At 33.8% G+C, this 26,636-nt stretch overlaps 1 protein-coding gene across 6 annotated transcripts in view; it reads left to right on the forward strand.

Moving 5' to 3' along the window:
• LOC137650047 (3',5'-cyclic-AMP phosphodiesterase, isoforms N/G-like) overlaps window positions 1–26,636 on the forward strand; it is an 832,709-nt gene that overhangs the window by 213,007 nt on the left and 593,066 nt on the right. The window lies entirely within an intron of this gene.

Below are 26,636 nucleotides of genomic sequence, written 5' to 3' on the forward strand. Positions count from 1 at the left end.
TTTTATATTCATACGTTAAAACTGGTAGGACCATCTGATTAAATCATTTTCTCATTAGAGAAAGTAACATTTTACGTTTCATAATCTCATTTTGCTCACCAAAATCTCTCCGTCCCATGCTTATCCATTTATTTCCGGTTTCGTGTCCTTGGGAAACACTTATTGACTGTCCTAAGTACGTATATTCATTAACAATCTCCAAGAGATTTGTCCATAACTCTGATTTGATATCTCTGTATTTTCATTGACAATTAGTTTAGTTTTACTCATATTAATTTTCAGTCGCTTATTTTAGCTTTAACTGTTCAAATTTTCTATCATCTTTTGCAATTCCTACTATTATTCATTAAACACAACTTTTTAATCTTCAAATACATGTATGCGTGTGTCTATATGTATGTATGTAAAATTTAAATCTTCAGTATTTTGCTTATCATAGAGAATATCATAGTGTAAAGAGCATAATATTTTTTATATATATTCTGTAAATGATTCAATCGTCCAAGGGACTTTTATTAAGAGGAAATTCACTTAATCCTTATAAGTACAGAGGTACTAAAAAAGACATTGGAACGATGTTTTCCTCTCGTGCTTTTTGTTTTGTGATTTCATTTGTCGTTTTTCAGCTTTTTTTTTTCTTTCTTGTCAAAATGCCATTAGATTTTTTCCGGCTGCCTCCTTTTCCCATTATTTGCGTATCTTTATTATATTTTGGGGGGAGGAAATATTACTTGATTTTTAGGTATTACAACAATGTAGCTTTAATAATACAGGTACTTCTTTTTTATTTAAGGAAAAATTTGAATTTCGATTCCATTATTCCACTTATGCTCTTTCACCACCAATCTTAGCATATCATCTTTATACGACTTACAACTTAAATATTTTTTCCATAACCGACTGAATATGCCCTACGGGATCTTCATCAGTTATTTTGCTTTTATTACCCTTAAACCTCACCACCTCGTTCAATGCATAAATGAAAATTCTTTGAAAACTCGATCTTCTTTAAATCACCCTTAAGGTTTAGGTTAAAACAAAGAGCCGGACTTCAAGGCGTGTGACGCCAGAGTTCCTCAAATAGAAATATAACCCTCATTCCTTTTCCTACCTGAAAATAAATAGCATACGCTATGTAATGTAGCTGTTTGAATGAAAAAAAGATATATATACAATCACTTGATTTACGTTGTGTAAGTAAATGAAATATGTTCAAATTTAATTGACTTATCATAAAGGTTTTAGTATACTGAGTGAATGGAATATGTATGTGGGGTTTTAGAATATATTGCTCACTTATGAAGAGTTTTACACGTCTTCATACGTCTTCTCAGCACATGTAGGAGAGAGAGAGAGAGAGAGAGAGAGAGAGAGGAGAGAGAGAGAGAGAGAGAGATGAGAGAGAGTATGGCATTTCAGAAAGCCACAAATATGTCAAACTCCTCATGCTAAAGCGGGTTTGGTGGGCGGTGCCCATGAGGCGTTGGTTGTTGGTTCATCAACGTAAATCGACGGGTGTTCCAGACGCTCACATAGATATACGTCACGTAAATAAAGATGTAGGTGCTTCTAGAATATCCTAGAAAACTCGTGTATAGTTTGCCTCTCGTATGTGCATGTGTTTGTTCCAACTATAGTTTGGTAGGTAGTAGGTTGGCCAGAGCACCAGCCACCCGTTTGAGATACTGCCGCTAGAGTTATGGGGTCATTTGACTGGCCAGACTGTACTAAATTTGATCCTTCTCTCTGGTTACAGTTCATTTTCCCTTTGCCTACACATACACCGAATAGTCTGGCCCATTCTTTACATATTCTCCTATGACTTCATACACCTGACAACACTAAGATCACAAAACAATTATTTTTCTCTCAAGGGGTTAACTACTGCACTGTAATTGTTCAGTCACCACTTTCCTCTTGGTTAGGGTAGAAGAGACTTTAGCTATGGTAAGCAGCTCTTCTAGGAGAAGGACGCTCCAAAATCAAACCGTTGTTCTCTAGTCTTGGGTTGTGCCAAGGCCTCTGCACCATGGCCTTCCACTGTCTTGGGTTGGAGTTCTCTTGCTTGAGGGTACACTCGGGCACACTGTCCTATCTTATTTCTCTTCCTCTTGTTTTGTTAAAGTTTTATAGTTTATATTGGAAATATTTATTTCAAATTTGTTACTGTTCTTAAGATATTTTATTTTTCCAAGTTTCCTTTCCTCGCTTGGCTATATTCCTTGTTGGAGCCTCTGGGATTTTAGTATCCTACTTTTCCAACTAGGGTTATAGCTTAATAATAATAATAATAATAATAATAATAATAATAATAATAATAATAATAATAATAATAATAATTGACTCAAGAAAAATACTTTTTTATGTTAAATGTATTTTGGACTTTTTTTTTTTTTTTGCTATTTGCCTGCTTCATTTTTCTTTTCTGTCTTGCAATTGCAAAGTTAGTATACAGGATTTTACAAAGGAAAGCGGTATTTTCACCAAATACAATTATTATTATTATTATTATTATTATTATTATTATTATTATTATTATTATTATTATTATTATTATTATTCTTGTCTCGCCCTTCATTCGTCTCATAGAAAGGGACGTAGACTGCTAAATTTGATAATTTCCTAAATTGGTTACACTGAAAATAATCACTTATTTTTATTCCCACGACATATTTGAAGGTCTATTTAATAAGTTTTATATATATATATATATATATATATATATATATATATATGTGTGTGTGTGTGTGTGTGTGTGTGTGTGTGTGTATACAAATACATACATACATCGATACATATATATATATATATATATATATATATATATATGTATATAAATATATATATATATATATATATATATATATATATATATATATTCACAACTAAACAATAAAACATCATGGAAATATACGCTAATGCTGTCTCTTCTATTTGGGGAAAAGTTTTATGAGTAATGCATATATATATATATATATATATATATATATATATATATGTGTGTGTGTGTGTGTGTGTGTGTGTGTGTGTGAGTGAGTGTATACATATATACTGTATAAATATATATATATATATATATATATATATATATATATATATATATATACACGGAATATATGTGTATATATAAAGCCTGGATGTCGAATATACCGAATTAAGGACAATGGACCGATCAATTTAATCGTCTTAGGTGGCCTTCAGCCCTTTCCTATCTCGGGTTCATTTAAGCGCACAGCATGATTCTGACCTTTTATTATTTCTTCTTTCTCTTTATTATTCTCTATCCTATTTCTCCTATTGTATGTTATGACACATTCCTTTTAGGTTCATTGTAACTCGTCAAAGAATAATTTTTATTAATGAGTCGGTATATATATATATATATATATATATATATATATATATATATATGTATATATATATATATATATATATATATATATACATATGTATATATATATGTGTATATATATATATGTGTATATATATATATATATATATATATATATATATATATATACATATAAATATATATTCATATATACCTTTCTGAGGGGGATACCGTAACGTGGTGAAATGGTTTGTGTTTCCCATGATCAACAAAGTTGTACTAGTTAGTGTCACCCATACTATAATAGGTTACTTTGTTGCGAGAGATCAAACTAAAGTTTTCCACCATCACCAATATGCGGTGGGAAGCGTGGTGAAGAAAACTGTCCGAAACTCAGACATGAATAAGAACATGTCTGATGCCTTTGTCCTACAGTGCAATAGAAACAGCTGCATTTGTGTTTTTTTTTGTTGGTGGTGTATGTGTGTGTATATATATATATATATATATATATATATATATATATATATATATATATATATATATAATAACCTATGGAGGGTTGATTAATTTTTCCGTCGAATTATCGATGATAATATGAGACTTAGTTTTGCTGATTTCATGACTTTTATTCCCGGCTAACCATGAGTATTGTAATTCATTCATTTGGTCAATAGAGACACAATGGATGTTAATGAAACCTGCTCCAATGTCTCAGGTTTTCAACCCTCTATCATCTGATGCTGCATCTCACGCTTCATCGGATAAACGAGCACCATTAAGTGCAAGTATAATATTTTCCTTAGCAAAATATCTGTAAACCATACGAGTTGGGGTTTTCATTCAAGAATTTTTGTTCTATTATCATTTTCAGTAATTATAGATATTCCAGTCTCTTTTCAATCATTTTAACTATGTTTTAGCCATAATACGAATTGAAATAGTTAGGTGCTTATTGCTTATTTTAGTTAAAGGAGATTATTGAAGTTCGAATTACTACGGGAAGTTACATCACTTAATCACTGATTGTTAAATGACTTTCCCATTTGGCGTCTGTGTATGTGTGCCTAACTTAATCGGGGCTTAATCATGTCCTAATTATGTTAATGGTTTCCCGTGAATTAACGTGTGCCAAGAGAATTACAGCTCTGATTTCAATCCTGAATGACGATAGATAGAGCGGGCGAGAGATTTCCCAAAATAGACGAACTATTACAAGAGTCATGGTAATATAAATTTATGAAACGTGATTTATAAAATTTTTAAAAAGATTTCTTAAGGTATACTGAACTGCTGTGCCTGGGATATCGATTTAGATGAACTATTTGTTCCGGTCGCATGTGCAGGCAGCAAAAACTGTGCAGGCTGTTCGCACAGGTCTGACTGGTATATAGATTGAGTTGAACTTTTTGTTCAGGTTGCTTGCATAGGCAGAAAAAAACCTGCAGTTTTTTTGCACAAATCTGCTTGGCATGTCGAATGAGATAAACTATTTGCTTAGGTCGCCTCTGCAGGTTTTTCACAGGTATGCCCATAGATAATGCCTTCGCAGGTAAACCTATGCATGTACTGTATACCTGAAAGTTAATGACTACTCAGTACCCTCTCTCTCTCTCTCTCTCTCTCTCTCTCTCTCTCTCGGGTGACTTTGTGATGTCATAAGGGCGTGATAATATGTTATGCTGAAGGAAAGCATGATTGCGAGACATTCAGTAATTGGGATTTTATTTATTTTTTATTTCTGTAGTTTGAGTGGAGTAATAGTATTCTATAGAATACTAACTTCTTTGCATTTTAGAAATGTGATTTGGTATCTGTAAGAGAAGGGAGAAGTTTAGTGAAAATTCTGGATGGAGAGACATTGTGAATTTATATTGAAATATAGAAACATAATCCTTGATTGAATATAAGTGAACAAAAAATAAAACTTAACACAAACAGAACGACTACTGTAACTCCTCAAAAACTGAGAAGGGAAAAAAAAGATCTTCGTCCTCCAGGTCGTGACCTAAAGGTTAAGTACACCCAAGACCTTTTTGTAGGTCTTGGTACGACCTGACGCTTCCTTCATGCCACACTCGCCTTCGGGGACGACAAATCTGTCAGGCCAGTTGTCGCCAGGTGAAGATGAAGGGGTGGGGGGGTGTCCAAGGAACTGTATATTGGGGGGCGGGCATTGGTTTATAGGATTGGATAGGGGAGGAAGTTGTGATATTCAAAAGAAGTGAGATGACATCTCCCAAAGGATGTGTAGAGGATTCACATGGTTGGGGTATATAAGAAGGAAATTGCCATGAGGAATGATGTTGACAGGAGAGAGAGAGAGAGAGAGAGAGAGAGAGAGAGAGAGAGAGAGAGAGAGAGAGAGAGAGAGAGAGAGAGAGAGAATACACACACACACACACACACACAGGTTGCCCGCACAGTATCTATATTCCTTTTGTTGCGATTTTTAATTATTGATGGAATTCCATCTTCTTAGTATAAAGAGCCTTTACTATATGCACAGTATGTGGCTATTTAAAGCATGTACATTGACAAATGTAACGTGCAACGTTTTAGATAGAAATATTGTACACTGCTTTACCTTTGAAAGAGTATAATATATTTTAATCATTTGGTTTGTTGTCCAAATGCACTTTCATAGTTACTGTAGTGTTACTACTGTCAAGAAGGAAGGCTTCTTGATGGCCCCTAGAATTGTAGGCGTTCAGTAGTGTATTAATTTGGCGTAATAAGCTCGATGCCAGTTACTTAAACTATATTACTCAACGTTGTATAGATGCTTTTCGTATCTTAGAAAGGAATAAGATCATATATTATAAAATACATAAGAATCATCACGACTCTACATAAGAGACAAAATAACTATTGTAATTTATTTTTTTATATTTCTTCCCAAACTTGATTTTACCTCCTCTCGGTACCATCTTGGAATAGTGCATCTTTGGTTTTAAGGATTCAGTATTTTATATAGAATATCCTTAAATTGGTTATGAAAGTAGATAAAGTGTCATTACCTTCATTAATTCAAACGTTTAATGTCAAATATGTTTAAGGATATTAAAATTTCATCTATTCCTAATGTTAAGCTTGGTTATTTTCATTAATCCTTTTTCCTACTCAATTAATCAATGTAACTTTATAATGATACGAATAAATGAAGATGAAAATACCCTTTCGCTTCTTGTAAGCCACCAACAGTCTCAGGTTGGCATTGGCGCCGCCATTTTGTATGCAACCTGTTGCTCTCGACTAGTGGCGTGCTCCCCCTTCGGTTCAACTCTCTCTCTCTCTCTCTCTCTCTCTCTCTCTCTCTCTCTCTCTCTCTCTCTCTCTCTCTCTCTCTCTCTCTCTCTCTCTTTGTAGTTTCAAGAGTAAAACTGTTTCGTAATGTCATTTTCTGTCATTTTTTTTTATTCCTTTGAAATATTATAGATTTCATTCTTCGTATAATCTTAGGAATTCGCCAGATTATGTTAAGTTTAAACTGGTTTTACGATTTCATTAGTTATATACAGTAATCTTTTTTTAAAAACCCATTTTTTAAAATTTTTTAGGCTATATTTATCATTTTTTTTCATTTTGCAGGTATATCATAATTTTATCATTATGATTACATAATGCTATAATGTTTTCCTCTTTTCTCTTAATCTTATGTTTGTATGGATTCCCGTTATTACTATTACTATCAGTAGTGATAAAAGTATTATCACCAAGAGTAATATTAAAAGCAGGAAGCACGAAAAAGAAAACGCATATGACAAAAAAAAAAAATGGTTTTATGAGAAAACAAAGAAACCAAAAGAGCTCTTTGAAGTCTCAAAATAAAAATCTTGTATGAAATAGCATTCGGATATTCAGGTGTTAGTTTGACACCTCAAGGTTATTATTGTTTTAGTTCAGCGGCCAAAGTTAATCTCCTGTTCATATTTACTTCCTTCTTGCTGATGGTGTTTTCTGAAAATAACTGGAGTGGCTGGGTTCTCCCCTCTATCTTTGCTGTGTTTTGCGAGGGTCTTACACATACGTAGTCAACGAGAGAGAGAGAGAGAGAGAGAGAGAGAGAGAGAGAGAGAGAGAGAGAGAGAGAGAGAGAAGAGTTCACTAATTAAGAGGGAGAGAAGTTTCAAGTAACCAACTCATTACGTAGAGAGAGATAAGAAATCCTTGTAATTAGTTGAATGTTTATTTTAGACAAAATTAATTGGTGATGAATTTTATAATATATATTATCTTTTAGTACCTCTCTCTCTCTCTCTCTCTCTCTCTCTCTCTCTCTCTCTCTCTCTCTCTCTCTCTCTCTCTCTCTCTCTCGTAGTCCTGCACGCTAAATTTTATTCTTGATTATTCTTATCTTTAGGTAAACTATCTACCAAATAAGATTCTAATTTTTCGCGACACAGTGTTACCATAAACTTAGCCAAAATTCATTTACCCAATCCATTTTAATCTACCCTTGCAATGAAGTGAAATCAACCATATAGTTAAACAAGGAATGAACAGAGATCAATTCTAATCTCGTATCAATGCTCCCAGGCTCTCAATTCAAAAATAATTAGATATTATTTCCACATAACTTTTTTTTTTTTATTTCCATAGGACTTACTTTTTCTTTCCACGGGACTATTTTATCTTCTATATTTTCACCCAAAATTTATTATAATCTTTTTTGAGTAGTAATTCTTCAATTCTGGTCTTGACAGGATTAAAGCCATCTATATTGTTATGTCAGTTGTCTTTCGATTGTGTTGTCTTGTTTATTGTCATAAAATCGTATTTTGGTTACGTAATGAAATGTTTATTCCTTGTCCCTCATCTTTGGGATTGGAGTCTCATTTCTTATTCTACTTTTGAACTGGCAATAATTTATTTTGGTAAACAAAAGAAAACACTTTTAATTTTATCTTCTCTCCGTCGTCCCAGAGGCTGTCCAATTGTTTACGTTCTTTTCTCAGAATCATAGATAAATAAGGTTGTCATCACACAGGGGCTGGTGTGCTAATTTGTTTTCTTTCTTTATGAAATAATGCCAAAACCTTTCCGGGTGATTCAAGGTTGTTTTTAGACTTATTACGTGTTCGTAATCTTATGCTTTTATGATATGAATATCTTTGTATTTATCAAGTTGGAGAGAGAGAGAGAGAGAGAGAGAGAGAGAGAGAGAGAGAGGAGAGAGAGAGAGAGAGAGAGAGAGAGAGAGAGAGAGAGATAAAAGAGGGAGGGCGGCGCACTATTACCTGTCACCATTCGATTGCCATCACACACACCTGGAGACAAATGGCCTAAATTGGCAATTACTCAGCTCTTCCCGGTGCCTCCTCTTGTGCTGCTCGATCAATGCAAGTTCGACTGTTAACAACCTTATTTTGACAACAATGCTGTCACCTCGACTTTCCCTCGGCCAAAGAATTCGACATCATTTTTTACTTGATTGCTCTTGTAAGAAAGTGGAGTTTTTCCCATGTTTAGTTAATTCTTTTCCAGGTACAGCAGGGGCGTAGCTAGAGATTTGTGAAGCCAGGGGTTGACTTGAGTTGGTGGTAAATTTGAATGTATACTTACATACTTGTTTACATGCCCTTCTTTAGTGGCATCCTTCTCTTGGAGGCCCTTAGGTTATTTTCATTAAGAACCCCACCCCTCCATACCCCCTTAGCTACGCTTGTGAGGTATAGTAAACAATGACTGCTTCAGTTTTAAGATGATTCAAACATAAAAAAATTAGATTATGTATATATATATATATATATATATATTATAGATATATATATATATATATATATATATATATATATATATATATATATAGATAGATAGATATAGATATAGATATAGATATATATATATATATATATATATATATATATATATATATATATATATACATGTTATATATATATATATATATATATATATATATATATATATGTATATATTATATATATATATATATAATATATACAGTATATATATATATGAGAGAGAGAGAGAGAGAGAGAGAGAGAGAGAGAGGGGGGGGAGAGAGAGAGAGAGAGTAGTAATAAAATTGCAAGATTAATTATCAAACTAAATAAAAAGTATAAATTGAAGATCATTTAACCAGTTGCACCAACAACATTCCATACTGAGAAAGAAATAGAAACCTTTTTTATGAAGATGTGGAGATATCTATGAAAAAGCAAAACTCAGTTTTCATTTGTTTTGTGTAATTTCAATGCTGAAGTTGGTTAAAATAAAAGAGAGGAGAATCACCTATAGGTTAATTTGGAGCAAAAAGTGCATAAGGATTGACAGAGCAGACATGCTTGTAGAATTTGCTGAAAGAATCCATCTTAAAATCATGAACACTTATTTTTATAAAAAGGAATATAGAAAATGGACGTGGAGAAGCTCAAATGGAAAAACGAAAAATTTAATAGATTTTATTCTCAGTGAAAAGTTAGTTTTGTTAAAGATGTAATAGTGTTAATCAAGTTAAAGTCAAGTGACCATAGACTGGAGAGAAGCAAATTTTTTTTTTTAAATCTTAGGAAAGAAAGAGAAAAACTAATTTTAAGAAAGAAAGTAAACACTCTTGTAATAAGAGAAAAATCGGATGAATTTAGTTTAGCAATACTAAATATATACTTCCAGCTACATTAGGAAATGGAAGGAAGTAAAGAAGAAATTACAAGGGATTTCTATAAAATGGTAAAGTTATATACAAAATAACATTTGCCAATAGAAATAATGAAACACCTAAGCCGGTACCAAACGTGTAACTCCAAATGTAAAGGAAGCATTAAGAGGTATGAAAAGAGGCAAAGCAACAGAAGAAGATGGCCTAATAATTGATTTAATAATAGGTGGAGGAGATTTAATAGTGGTAAAACTGGCTGAACTTCACACAAAATGTCTACAAGAATGCTCTATACCTACGTCTTGGAAAAACTTTATCATTATACTAATTCACAAAAAGGGAGACAGAAATTACCTTAGAAATTACCGAATATCTCAAACATTACCGCCCAATAAGTTTACTCTTCGTAATATATAAAATATTTACAAAGATCATATTAGACCGCATAGGAAGGCAGCTATACTTTAATCAACCAAGAAAGTAGGCAGGCTCTAACAGTGGGTATTAAAAAACTGACTATATCCATGAAATCAACCAGATAATGAAACAACAATAAATAAGAGCTATGAACGAACCTCTTGAGATTGTTAATGAATATATGTTCTTAGGACAGACAGTAAGTGTCTCCCCAGGACACGAGACTGAATTCAAAAGAAGGATAAGCATGGGATGGAGAGGTTTTGGCAAACAAAATGAGATTATGATAAGTAAACTGCCACTTTCTCTAAAAAAAAAAAACGAAAGGTATTTAATCAGATGGTCCTACCAGTATTAACTTATCCATCAGAAATATGGAACCTTACTAAAGCCTTAGAACATAAGCTAGTTACAACTCTAAGTGCTACGGAAAAAGTAATGATGGGAATAACACTAACAGACAGTTAGAGCAACATGAATACGAGATCAAACTAAAATAGAGGATATTCTAACAACATGTAAGAAAGAGAAATGGACATGGCCAGGACATATAATGAGAATTACAATAACACTAACAGAATGGGTCCCTAGAGATTGCAAAAGAAGCAGGGACAGGAAGAGAAGACGATGGATTGACGAACTAAGAAAGTTTGCGGGCGTAGAAAGATCACAAACAGATGTAATTGGAAGGATATGTATGAGGTCTTTCTTCTGTAGTGGACTAGTAACGGCTGATGATGATGGTATATTTAATTGAGTGTGTGTTGTTTTTAAAGTTAGTCTTGCTCAAAAGGAAAAGCAATGCTGAATGCTGAGACAGGTGCCAAATTCATCCTTTAATTAAGTTGTGAATGAACCACGAGTGGCGTATAACATTTCTTCAAACTAGTCACAAAATTGTTTCACGTAACACTTTTTTCCACTACCATTTCTTTTGTCGTCCGTCCTACTTTGTCAAAAGTCTCGTTATGAACAGCTTCGCTTTCTTCCTTCGCCTCAGATGGCTTATCAGAGGTGCATTGACTATATCCAATCTCTATTTAGCATTTACTCCATACTCGCTTCCTAGATATCAACCACTCTGTTCTTAACGTATTCTCCACAGTACCCTGCCAGCATGTAATTTGGGTCACTATTCTTTCTCTCAAGAATTCCGAATTATTCACATTATTCACAATTTTTATCAATTGACTAGTGTACGCCATCTGTCAAAAATGACGGCTAAATATTTAGATAGATATGCATTTACACACAGTCAGTCCTTCAATCCCATCCCCCTTTCCTAACTACAACACCGCAGTTAGTTTCAGTGATTTATGGGAGATTGTGGTTTCCAAGGGTTGGTCAAATATTCAGCTACAGATAGTTGAATATTTGACCTGTTTCGCGCTCCCAGACAATTGTCGTCTAGAAAGGGGTGAAATGAAAATCTTTCTCAAACGCCCGGACATCCACCAACTTAAAAACTTTTTGAAAGACTATCTCTCGGAGTAACCGCTCTCCTTCACCCGAGGGAGAGACCGAGCAGTTATACGTCTGGCACTGCCACTCTGTGTGTGTGTATATATATATATATATATATATATATATATATATATATATATATTATATATATATATATATATGTGTGTGTGTGTGTGTGTGTGTGTATATATACATATATATATATATATTATTTGCTCTTTATTACGTAGGGAGATCCTTTTACGAGTGCTTACGTTAACTATCCCATAATTTTGGTATCACGTCTTCGCTGTATTTCCAAGACAGCCAAAATCTGTCCTGGCTTTCTTCATTCGTATCAACAAACTAATTCACTTGTATAAGATACCAACTGTCATCCTTTTTAGTTTTATCCAGAGGCAAGCAATGGATTCTCTCTCTCTCTCTCTCTCTCTCTCTCTCTCTCTCTCTCTCTTCTTCTTCAGAGATTAGAAAATGCTAGAGATAACCTCTTTTAGCACAAACAATTCTTTCCATCCCTCCTCAGTCTACTGCGTAATACTTATGCAATGTCGCAGTTGAGTAGATATTACTTAATTAGTTGAGTATTCTTATTTTCAATAACATAATTGTAGCAGCTTTCGTTCTATAGGAAGAGAGAGAGAGAGAGAGAGAGAGAGAGAGAGAGAGAGAGAGAGAGCGAGCTAACTTTATTCTTTCCTATTTTATAAGTGTAAATATCAATAACAAGCATCAGTCAGACTGTCATTTATAACAAAGCTTTGGTTTATATTTTCCTATTTAGAATAAGGCAGACTTATTTCCGCATCATTATGCTATCAATCCCCTGTCGCACAGTGGCGTCTCACGTTGGTGTAAACAATACCATTAACTGTTTATACTAATCGCATATGGCTGGGTGGTTCCGCTTGAACTATTTTCGGGAGGACCACCTGTAAATGCGCACGCTCATGCCTGCTACTGAAGCTGATGGTAAATGTTTTCGACGTATCCTGGTCACCTGAAAATAGATGATTCTTTTCTGTCCATTGTCTGAACGGCTAATATTTCTCGGCTCTTCGCACTCTCCAAGAGAGAAGAGTTCGCGAAACGTTTAATTGGACTCCACAAAGCAGTGGAAGAGTTGGAAGACCCAGGCCTACATGGCTGAGGACAATGGAGCGTGAAGTAGGAGATGAATGGAGAAGTATTGGATTAAAAGCTCAATGTAGAAACGACTGATAAAATCTAACAGAGGCCCTATGCGTCAATAGGCATAGGAGGAGGATGATGATGTGTACACTAGTTCAATTCTTTTTGTGCGATGTACCCATTTAGTCTTTCCGATCCACTGCCATGTCCATTTCTGCCGGAAACATAAGCGGCTTAATCTTGACAGCGTTGATATTCTCCATTTTGTCAAACTACAGACCAGAGCTTCAATAACAGTTTTCCATTAGCTTTTCGATTAGGAAGTATTATTGCATTTTATTGTTTAAGATTTGGGCTGGGGAAATAACTGTTCGGTTGTTTTATTTTTAATACTGTATGTCTGATTAAAACTTTCTTATTAATAGTTATGTTTGTGTTTTTCAGGTAAGTGTGCTATCTGAGAGCGGTGAAAAGGTTCAAACCCTGTTTTTCAGCTACATATGTTTGGTTGGACTCCCTTACTTGGTAACGTATAATTCATTTATAGAAGCAACAAGTTATTAATTTTTATGCCCAAAATTTGTCTAAATTTTCGTGTAAAATTCGGGACATTTCATCGCTGGGTATATGACTACCATAACAAAGTTGAACAAAACTAAGAAAAGCTATATTGAAACTAAACTGGAATGGAAATAGAAAGACCACAAGGTCTCCCAACCATTCACTAATTGGACTTGATGAGTATGGGAGAGAAGACCAAATTGGTGTTTTTCCTTTTCTTTATAAAGACTGGTTTTCTCCTGTTGGAGAATTGGTAATGTTACTCCATTAAGCTGCGTTTGGGAAAACATCTCGAAGTAACTGATTGCCACCCAATTTCCATAACTCCCATGTTATATAAAGTTTGAAACGTAATTTGGCAAAACATCTAAATAAGTATGCTGAAAGTAATAATCTCTTCCTTAGTGTACAGTTTGGCTTTCGCAAAGGCCATGGAGTATGCCCTGCCCTTCTTGTAATATCCAATGCTGTATAGAAATCCCTTGATTTTGGTCAGGAAGTTCGTATGCTTTGCCTTGGTTTTTTTTTTTAGATGGAAATAAGTGGATATTTTCTTAACATAATTACTGAATTTTTAAATTATAGATTGTAGAGTGTAGTAGTTGATAGGCACCATAGTGAGTATAGGAATGTAATATCTGGCGTTCCTCAGAGTAGTGTTCTTGGTCCATTACTTTTCATACTATAAACGCTTGATATGTGGTTTGGACTCGAAAATACGTTCGTTGCATATGCATAGCAGGCTATTTTCTATGCATCAATTCCATATTCAGAATATAGACCTGTAGTTCCAGAATATCCTAATAGTGACCCTTGCTAAAATTAGTGCATGGTGGGAATTTGGGAAATGACATTGAACCATAAAAAACTAAAGTATGGTTGTAAATCGAAGATAGTGGCTCCTCAACATCCAGATCTTTGCAATAACGATGTCTCTAACTATATATAACCCCATTAAGATTCTTGGAGAGATTCTTGATTACAAATTTACTTTTGACAAACATTCTGTCGGTTTCTTCTTCCATTGCACAAACAGGCGTATTGAGAAAGTGTTTTAAGATTTTCGGTGGTCAGTCTATTCTAGGAAATGTTTTAAATCATTCTACCTTGTTTCAACTCTTGTTCACCTTCCTGGTCTTCACTTGCTGACTCTTACCTTAATTTGTTGAAGAGAAACTTACGGTCTATTAAATTTCTAATACCTGATTTGAATATTAATCTCTGGTACCGTCGTTCATTTTTCATAATTCAAATCATCCATTATATTCAGATCTTCCCAGAGTGTACCACCCTGTACGGACAGGATGGTACAGTCATTACAAGGCAGTATACTACAAAGTATTCGAGAAGTTTTATTCCAGCTGTGATCAGATTGTAGAATGATCTTCCTAATCAGGCAGTTGAAATAGTGGAACTTGAAAAGTTCAAACTTTTTTTTATAAATGCTTTTCTGTTGAGCTGGTTTTTATAAGTCTCGCTTTATGATTTATACACGACTGATCTATTTTAACGTTGTTACTGATCTTAGAATATTTAATATTTTTTATGTATTATTTATATATAGCTTATTTCCTATTACCATATGTCTCTTCTTCACTGGGCTACTTTCCTTCTGGGAGCTTTTGGCTGGTAGCACTTTGCTTTTCCAGCCAGGATTGTAGCTTGGCTAGTAATAATGATAATATTAATACGATTTCTCAAAATCTTACCAAGGAAAACCAGCACTCAACTTTTTTGGAATTCTCGTAACCTCTGAGTCTACTCAATTAACATTCCTTCCACCGGATATGATTTCATCATCTTCCTGTTAGCCCCACATGTTCAGACCATCGCAGACATTGTATCGAGTTTAAAATCAACATTCGTTTTGTCTCAAATTCCTGATATGCATCCTGTCTGAGAAGGGGGAAAACTTGTATGCTTTCTGACTCTATAAAAGTAATCAGAAGGAAAAGTGGTTGCCTTTTTCATCTAAGCAGGTATTGATCATTAAGGGTAGTAGAGACTCTTTTCTATGGTAAGCTCCTCTTCCGGGAGAAGGACAGTCCAAAATCAAAACATTGTTCTCTAGTCATGGGTAGTGCTATAGCCTCTGTACCGTGGTCTTCCATTGTCTTGTGGTGTGGAGATCTCTTGCGTGAAGGTACACTCAGACACACAATTCTATCTGTTTCATTAATTCCAGTCTACACTGAGCTAATTTGCGTTGGAGCCCTTGGGCTTAAAGCATCCTGATTTTCCAACTAGGGTTATAGCTAGCTATCAATAACAATCATAATAATATAATAAGAAATGTGTTTAATTAAACGAATATGGTACCGGTAAAAAAAAAATCGAATTCATTGTTTTAGTAAGCTGTATACGTGACGTGCCATCTCCATTAACATTTTCAAGAGTCCTCGTTAATGTAATTGTTCATCGTTGTCATTTGGCAGTTAATGGAAAGGTATTTTTCAATTAGAGATGTTTTGCAGACAGAACCTATTGAAGGAAATGTTTTGCAGAGCTCGTATCTCTCTCTCTCTCTCTCTCTCTCTCTCTCTCTCTCTCTCTCTCTCTCTCTCAAGAGAGAGAGAGAGAGAGAGAGAGAGGAAGAGAGAGAGAGAGAGAGATAATAATTTTTGTTTAATTATTTATCTTGAAGAGGACCTTTCTTATTGCATTATTTTGTGAAGACAGTAAACACGATTCAGTAATGTTGAATAGGTTGACATAAGTCTTACTTCTTACTTTATATATGAGAGATTAATTTTAACGTTACTAATCTTACGGTATTTTATATTAATTATTCATTACTTCTCATTCTTATTTCCTTTCCTCACTGAGCTATTTTTCCTTGTTAGAACCCTTGGCCATATAGAATTTTACTTTTGCAATTAGAGTTGTAGTTTAAATAATAATAATAATAATAATAATAATAATAATAGTAATAATAATAATAATAATAATAATAATAATAATAATAATAATAATAATAATAAATAACTGTCGGCAAAATTTTAATGAGGGGAAAATTTAGAATACGTGAAGAATCATTTGTTTTTGGATAGGCTTTACAGTCGTTTTCAAATATATAATTTTTTTTTTCTGAAACACAAATTTATATCGTTAAGCCTTTTGCCTCATGTCCTAGATTCAATGCGAGTTTTATGTATGTTTTGTAGCTTTATAGACCACCTTGCAGTTATTTTTTTACACAATTAATTAATTCTTGGATATATTCGATTTATTTTGTTAATTGTTTGGTGAAACTGCCATTGAGGAATAGTGTTATGATTTTGCTTATAATGTTATTGCTATAAATATTTATATTAAATAAATGGAGTTTAACAATATCACACATTTATAAACTAAAAATATTGGCGAACGTATTCAGGAACTGATCGAGTTACTCAGATTGGATGCTTCTCGGCTGTGTCTAGTCTTAGTAGTAGAAATTGTGTTGTGAAAGGTGTAAATATTGGCTGATAAAATTAGTCCATTCAATCAAGAATCAAAGACTTTGCTAATTTGATGTTGATTGTACAAGAATGTTAAAAAACTCGATTTGAATTATCTTTAGATTATTTTTATGATTTGGAATTTATCATTTTGTCGTTCCTAAGAAATACTTTATTTATGATGATTAAATGAAAGTAAAATTTAAAAAGGTTTTTATTTTCCAATTTGAAATTTCATCCAAACCAGAATGTTTCCTTTTGATTGGTTGCAAGGTCATGTTTTATTGGCTTTTTCTTTGAAGGTTTATTAGGAGTCCTAATTTTTTAAACCATATTGTAACTTTTTCCAAATTATTTACTTCAAGGCTGTAAGAGAATTTATTTTTTTATTTTTGGAAAAGTGTTATCATTTTCCATATGTATTTTGTTATAAAATCTAGATTTTTCTTATTTAAATATTGTAACTCATCATTGCTGACGCTCATAACATAAGGTTTAGGATTTTAAATTTCAATGTACTCAATTGAAAACTCAAAGTAATTATTCATATGGAAGGTATTTATTTATCAAATGTCCTTACCAAACTTTTGTATCAATTTGTCTAAAAAATATCACGTTAGTCTATTAATTTTACAACATCCATTTCTTTTAATTGTTGGGCGAACACTAAAGATCTTTCATTATTTTTTACTTTATTTATTTATTTATTTTTTTTGTCTACTTTTCTCGATTCATTTCTCTTCCCTGAAAAATCTCGTAATAAAACATGAATTATGAGTAATCGTCTTTTGTACAACTATCTTTATTGTTTTCACATGGCTTGCCTTTTGCTTTGAATCGCCTTTATCGGCTCATTATGTTTTTCTGAATGGTTCTGACAATCTCTTTCATCGCTTGTTTATCATAATGAAACCAAAGTTGGAGAGACCAAAAGTGTCTGCTTTTCTTTTTGTTCAAGAGAACCAGATTAGATTTGGTGAGGTTTCCTCTCCTCCTTGCGCCCCAAAGTGGATCTCAGTACTTTGCATCAGATGAGATGTCATTATTATTCCTTATCAAAGTCGGATTAGGTGCAATTTGCACTTGAGATAATGATCTATTATTTTTCAGGGAAGGGATAGTGAAGAAATATTTATTGATATACATATAGCGGGGTTGTGAGTCCTATACTTTCTTTTATCTCGTAATATCTTGATTAGTATATTATGTCTATATTAGAAAATGTGAATAAATTACCTTACACGTTAACATTTTTATCTACTGTGTACATATCCTAACAGCGTCGTTTATGCTCACATATACTGGCATATACTGAGTGGGGATACCTTAACGTGGTGAAAGTGTATTTGTATCGCCATGATCAGCTAAGCTTTACCAGTCAGGGCTATTCATACTAGGTTGGTTTGCTGCGAGTGATCAGACGAAAAACTCCCACCATCAACAACCACCCTGGCCAGAGTGGTGATGAAAACTGGCTAAACCCCAGGCATAAATAAGGACATATCTGAGACCTTTGTTCTGCATTGGTCTAGAAACGGCTGCATTTGTTGTAGTTGTACACTGACATGCATGTTCTCTGGGGGCAACATTTGTTACCGAAAGATCCTTGAAGTAGATGCGCTACACTGTCTCAAATTACCTGTTAATTGCTATCTATTACCTAATTTTAATTGAGCACGAGCTGGTATTGGAATTAATTTGGTGCAGTATTTAATATAAAGTTGAAACTAGCGAGAAGTAAGATGCGTGCGTTTCTCAAAGTTGGCTTGCGTGAGTAGACAAGCTTAAGAATGTTTCTTGAATAGTTTACAGTATTTTCTCCCGCTATTATAAAAGTCTCCGAGTAAGTTATGGCTTTGATGTTCTCCCTAATGGGCCATTTTCGTAACAATATTAGACCCTTTTGTCCCATTTTTTATTTCAAATTAACTCTGGGTTTAGATGTTTCTTCTAGAGAGCAAGATTGTATCTAGAGGTCCCTCTAGAGTCTAGAAGGACCTATGGATACAATTTTTAGATAAATGTCTAGAGTATAAACATATAGCAACTAAGGTTGTTAACTAGAAAGATTTCGTACTTATAGTTGATCGGAATCTGCTCATGTTCTTGGTATAATAAATCAAGTGTGGTATACATTTACGGCAGTTTCTAATTTAGATATGTATATTCTTGGTATGAATCAAGTGTGGTATACATTTAGGCCATATTTACCATTTAGTGAAGTTGGTCACAATAACAAAGGCTCGTCTCATACTCTTATCGCAGAACGACGGAGAAAGATTTTTATCAAACTCGATCATATTTTGCCTGGTCTGACATGTCCTGAGATTAGCCTTAGAAGTTCGTATGCTAGTTATTGCTGGAGGAGAGATAGGCTTGTTTTTTCCTGTGCACTATAGGAATGAGTGGGTACTTGTGTATATTGCTGGCTACACACACGCACACATATATCAATATATATATATATATATATATATACATATATATACATATGTATATAAAATTATATGTATATATATATATATATATATATAATTATATATACAGTATATATAAGAATAAGTATACTCGTATATACAGCATACATATCAATATATATATATATATATATATATAAGAGAGAGAGAGAGAGAGAGAGAGAGAGAGAGAGAATTTGGCAACAGAAAACCGTAACTTTACTTTCTTTGTGATTATTGAAAAAAAAAATTATTCCCTTTTTGTTTGCAAGTTACCCCTTTTTTGCATTCCTCACCAGTATTGTTTCCCAGAATTCCCCATGAAGTTTTACGATAAAAATTCCAAGAAAGTTTTATTGTATTGTAGGGCCAAATTTAGTTATTCAAAACAATACAAGTTTCTCTCTCTCTCTCTCTCTCTCTCTCTCTCTCTCTCTCTCTCTCTCTCTCTCTCTCTCATTGCTGCATTCATTTCATAAATCCACATTATACCCAACCCTTTCCTATCATCACCTTAAATGCAAAACAACTGAATGCCACAAAACAAAATATCTATAATGCAACTCCGTAGTCCTCATACGTCACTGGGAACACGATTTGTTTCTATAGTGAGCTGTATTTTTTTTCTATCCTTTACGTGAGGTGTCATACTTATCTATCGCATGGGGCCAGATAACCCGGCAGACATATGTCTGCCGACTTCGAGTGTCCAAGCCCATGCCTCAATGCTATTAAATTGATGAGATTATGAGGTTAGCTTGGCCGGAAAATCAGAGTTCGGGGCCCCCATGGCCGATAACGCCCTGTGTTTTATCTCTATCTGGATTGAATGGGGTTGCCCAGGTAAGTGCAACCTGTATTTGACTTGTTTTCGAATACTCGTGGTCAACTCGTTGGAAGATTGTTGGTTAGCATACCCAATACATCGATAGATTTAAAATTTGCCTTGTTAGTGTTGATAGGACTGATATTTGATATAAATTGCATTCAATTGATTTTCACTTACAGGTGTCTTTTCACCTATGATGGGGTCGACTAGTTGTGCCAATGTGCTTTGGATATCTTTTGAATTTTCCATTACATCAGGTAAATTAGTTGGCACAATTTTTGTTTAAATATTTCCTAAATTTACGTCTCGTACCTTTATAGGGTGAGGCACTTGGTGCAACTTGTATTTAATTTGTTTTGGTTTACGCCTGTGTCACTTTTGAGGCAATCTCTTTGATTGGGTTTTAAATTGAGTTTGTATTTACGGGAAAAGGTATACTTGGGGTAGCATGTCCTTGACTGGGTTTTAAATTCGCGTCTTCATCAAATGAAAGGGTAGAACTGTCCGTGTAACCGGCATTTGTCTTGATTTTAAATTTGCACTCAGACCATTTTTTCATGGTCTTTGCAGCCTGTCATGGGCCTCTCCTACAACCATTTTTTCAACCATCTTTCATTCGCGGTACTAAATGGCTTTCTTAAACCTAGTACCGAGTGATGTGACCCAAATTCCAATATAAACATTTGCATCTACATTCCCTGAATAGCAAACCTAATATAGTTAACTAGCTTTCAAACTGTTTCAGTTTTTTTTTTTTTTTTCTGGTGAACTTTTTAAAGTACAGTCGATATTTGTGTCTGTCAGATTCACATTTACGTCACTGTAGACTCCACAATAACTGTAGACTGTTCGGTGACAGCCTGTTCACCTTTCTTTACAGTGTAGGGAAAGGCGAACAATCTGGTTGAAACAGCAAGGCGCCATTCCAAACTGAAGGTTTAATGTCCCTCGACATTCACAAGCGGAGGATGGAAAAGTTAAAGCTTTGGTCCCTTCCATATCTCTAGTTTACATAGACACGAGACATGGGTCTGGTTTATTTTATTTTTCTAATACGTTTTGGGTCGATGCAAAAGGTTGTCTTTAGATTTAGATTAATTGAGTATTTCAAGGCAAAGGTAGGATTGTACACTGCCCTTATGTCTTACACACATACTATATATATATATTATATATATATATATATATATATATACTGTATATATATACATATATATATACTGTATATATATATACATATATATATATATATATATATACATATATACATATATATATATATATATGTGTGTGTGTGTATATATATTTATGCCTTAATGAAGCCTTTGTTCTCCAGTGGGCTAGTAACGGCTGATGATATGAATATATACATATATATATATATATATATATATAATTACACCTTTTTTACGAAATTCGTATATTTCCATACCCTGTACTGTAAAACATTTAACCTTTTTTTTTTTTTTTTTTTTTGAAAACCATGCACAATAGGCCGCATCATGCCAAAGAGGCATAGTTATCTTAATCAATCAATCAAATAATTGCAAACAAGCTGATGATAATGATAGTAATATTATTTTAAGGTATTCATATAATGTTGTTTTGACATCAGTATACTGTAGTCTCTCTCTCTCTCTCTCTCTCTCTCTCTCTCTCTCTCTCTCTCTAAACTAGGCATCAATGCTGCGAACTCAGAAGACGTAGAAGCCTTAAGAGAGGATCTAATGAAGCTAGGAGAATGGTCCAGAAAATGGGAAATGCCTTTCAACTGTGGGAAATGTAAAGACATGCGCATACGTTATTGTAACCCACAATCAGTTTACTCACTGCTGAGTAATGTAAAAGAAAGTGTGGACCAGTAGGAAGATCTCGGTATTATTTTCAGCAAGGATTTGAAGTTCACCAAACAGAGCATAAGAGCTGAAAAGAAAGCACAAAAACTAATAGGTTACATAAAGAGACTATTTAATACAGAAACAAAGACACTGTACTACAGCTGTACACATCACTAGTAGGACCCCATCTAGAAAACGGAGTCCAATTCTGTACTCCAAGTATTCAGAAGGATATAGGTAGACTGGAAGCAGTACAAGCTAGGGCCACCAAACTAATTCCAACACTAAGGCAATTTAGATAGAGACGGAGGATGGAACGTTTGAACTTATTTGATCTACAAATTCGACGACTAAGGGAACAGTTAATAGAGGCATTCAAAATTCTTAAAGGAATAACAAATGCAGAATATAACAATCTATTCACGCCTAGCACAAATCAGTCCAAAGGTAACTGATACAAACTGGAATTGAAGATACAACACCACTCATTGTGGAAATTTCTGTACATACAAAATAGCAAATACTTGCAATAGACTTCCAGCGGATGCAGTAAACAGTAACACGGTAAACGAGTTCAAGAATAAGTTAGACAATATTATACAAAATCTCTAAATTATTAAACTAGCTCTAGCAAAGAACAAATGGAGTCTCTGCAGATAGACTAAAAAGTCGTTTGAGTCATCCAAAATTCTTGTAACTCCTTGCAATTCTCTCTCTCTCTCTCTCTCTCTCTCTCTCTCTCTCTCTCTCTCTCTTGTTTTATGCCCTATTTTATCATTAGCTATCCAGGGATAAACATCTTTATAAGTGAATTTCTTTTTTCTATATTTTAGTTTGATTTGAATTGATCATTCAATTTAAAGTCTGGAGTATTTGATAACTGGAAGATTAACATTATTTCATGGTGAACAGGTGCAAAGCGGTTTCGATCAATTGCTCTTCACTGGTAATGGCATTTCTAAAGTGCGGATTACTTCATTGTGTTTGTTTTTACTTGAGAAAATTCCTTAGAAAATACCATAAAGATTATAATCATATTCACATCGACACCTGTTGCTTTCCTGTTTTTGTTTGACTTTGTAAGATCCCGTAATCAGTTAATGCAGTGGAAGTGATGATTCTAAATTCATAGGAGATTTCGACTTTCTATAGAATCATTATTATTATTATTATTATTATTAGATAGGCTGCAACCCCACTTACAAAGTAGTATACTATAAGCCAAAAGACTTCAACTGGGAAAAATAGCCCAGTGAGGAAAGGAAATACAGTAAAGAAATAAATCAACCACAAGAGAGGAGGTAATGAACAATTTTTATAAAATGTTTTAAGAACAGCATTTTGTTACTTATAGGTTAAATGGAACCAAAGAACTTCATCAAAGAAACACTGGAATTGAAAATGAATAAGATTTCTGAAATGCACTTTCAACCCATGAGAATCTGGAGCGTCCCAGATTCTCTCTCTCTCTCTCTCTCTCTCTCTCTCTCTCTCTGAATGGTACATCCTTTCTACCCTTCCTTTAGATTAAAGACCTCTCTCTCTCTCTCTCTCTCTCTCTCTCTCTCTCTCTCTCAACTTTCGAGGAATGGTCTTCGGCCTTTTTAGTTCCAACTGAGACGGAATGAAATGTCAATGAGAATCTGATTAATAAAGCCCTTTCAATCCCCCCACCTTTCCCCTCCCCCTCTCCTTTCCCTCCCCTCTGCCTCCCCTCTCCAACCCCCTCCTCTTTCATTCGCAGTTCGAATCTATTTCTTCTTGCGGATTTGTCATGGGAGTTGGATGGTCCTTTTCTTCTCTTCTCTCTGATGTGAATAGCTGTGACAGCAGAGAGAGAGAGAGAGAGAGAGAGAGAGAGAGAGAGAGAGGGGGGGGGGGTAAATTATTAAATGGCAGGTTATAATTTTGAATTACACAAATGTTATTTTTTTAATGGTGATAGTGTTTGATTTATTGGATATAGAATCCTGTAAGATTTGTATTAAATGAACGTTTTTTTTTTTTTTTTTTTTTTTTTGTGAAAGAATATCCTTAAGAATATTCATTCAAGATTTTTTTTCGGATAAGATAGAAATTGAAATGTCAAGCGTCGATTGACTAAATCGTTCATCCTCACAATTTAAAGTCATCAAAATAAAGTAATTTACGATGATTTCTCAGTATAATGGATATTCTAAAGGTCTCTCATAAATGACAGATGCTAGGGACTAGGCAATGCTTCAGATTCTAGAGACTGACCGTATGTGTGTATGTATATATATATATATATATGTGTGTGTGTGTGTGTGTATACATATATATATATATATATATATATATATTTATATATATATATATGTGTGTATATATATGTATACACACACACACATATATACATATATATATATATATATATATGCATGTATATACTGTATATGATCAGTGGCCAAAACACCTCCATCAAGCTAGGACCAGGCAATGACTCAGCAGGTAAACCAATATGTTCCCTCAACCCCCCCCCCCCCCCTTCCCATCTATAGTTCACAAGGATAGTATGGCTGCAGAAACTACTAAAAACTATCGAGCTTGAGTGGGGCTCAAACTCCCGTCAAACAGATTGTCAGCCATGGATGTCTCCACCAGGCTACCACAACCGTAAAAGAATTTCTGGCTGCTTGAAATCCTTTCATATTTTTATCATGTGAAGAAAAAGCTCAAAATTCAGAAATAGACCAGAAAGGTAAATTGAAAGAATCACTGTGTGAATTTACTTTATTCTCGTTATCTTCACCTCTTCTGCTTTACCATTCAGGTTCCAATGCATAAACTCAATGTGTTAACGTCTTCGCATATGGCTTACAAGTTCTTGTTCTAATCTGACTTCGCTGAAATTGCAAATCATGTAAGATGCATTGTAAGTGTGTTTTCTCTCTTAGGCGTCTGTATGTGAGAGAGAGAGAGAGAGAGAGAGAGAGAGAGAGAGAGAATGTCATTGTTTGAGGTATTTTGGTATGATAATTTTAAAGTCACTCAATTTTATTCTCTCTTTTGTAAGTTACACACTGCTTATATATATATATATATATATATATGTATATATATATATATATATATGCATATATATATATATATATATATAGTGTGTGTGTGTGCGCGGTATATCAAATGTTTATGTAAATACATGCGATCTTATTTTTATATTTAAGAATCATTTATATAAGTTTAATGATCTTTTAGCTATCTTCAACCTTGATTGTCTTTAACATGTTTTCGTCGTCTTAGATGACTACGTATCCCAATGACCCTTTTAGCCGTGACGCCAGATAATGCCCAAAATCAGCTACCTAGGAGTCTTCAATTTTAAAGACAACCCCTTCAGAGGTTATCTTTTTCGAAATGGGAACCTACGAGAAATAATATAAAAAAGACATAGGATTACAATACTTACATGGGCGGCAGAGACAATCTGAGGTAAAAAAAAAAAAATTGATGATTTTCAGAAAAGAAAAATGGGATGGGCAGGAAGTATGTATCCTTAGTAATTAGCTGGGCGTGGTGATATGCGCGTGCTTTCAGGGACGTTTAGAGGCAATCTCTAATGTTAGACATTCACCCAATACATGCACGTGTTTGCTTATACATATGTTTGTGTGCGTATATATATATATATATATATATGGTTAGACACTCACAAAATGCATACATGTCTTTGCCTGCGCACACGCACACACACATACACACACACACACACACACATATATATATATATATATATATTCATTTGTCTAATTCAGAAACACCTCAAAAAGACCCCTTTTCGTGAATATCAAAAGTATCAAATTTATGAGGTATGGAAGTATGGTAAATGTTTAACGCAAAATGCCAGGGTATCATAGACTGTAGTTTTAGAGTTAAATTAATAGTGAGAATAAAATTTCCCTAATTTTTTAGATATGTCTTTAAAGAGTCAAAATTTAAATGAACGTTAAGGTCCTCAATTTCCAATGTGTTAAGAGCTATGTCTTGACAGTTTACAGCACCCAATTGAAGACGATCTATTTCTGAAAATTTTAGGTATTTTTATTTTTATTCCTGGCTTTTTTGTTATCAAGGTTCAAGTAAATTAAATATACTAAGGTGTTTTCTTTTCTTATGATAGCACTGGTTAGGTACAAATCTTAATGAATAGGCTTTAGAGTTTAAAATCTAGAATCCTTCGGTTTTGAATGGCTGATATTTTTGTCATTATCTACAGATTAACATGTTTTCTAACGTCAAGAACTCCATTTATGATTAATCCTAAAGATTTATATCTTTTGATGAATAAGATGTTGCAAGTAACTTTTGAAAATAATATTGAAAATTTTAATAAGATATACTTTTGCATATGTTAAGTGAACTTTAAAAATCATAAATACTAGGTATGGTTTGTTGGTATCTTGAGAAATAATTTATATAATTTCTAAATCGGGGATTTTCCTTGAATGGCTTCTATATTCAAAATCATTCTTTTATTGGAAACAATAATCAAATTCTGCATCGGACCTGGCAATATAAACTCACAA

This window comes from Palaemon carinicauda, chromosome 11, assembly GCF_036898095.1.
Source record: "Palaemon carinicauda isolate YSFRI2023 chromosome 11, ASM3689809v2, whole genome shotgun sequence".
Taxonomy (NCBI): domain Eukaryota; kingdom Metazoa; phylum Arthropoda; class Malacostraca; order Decapoda; family Palaemonidae; genus Palaemon; species Palaemon carinicauda.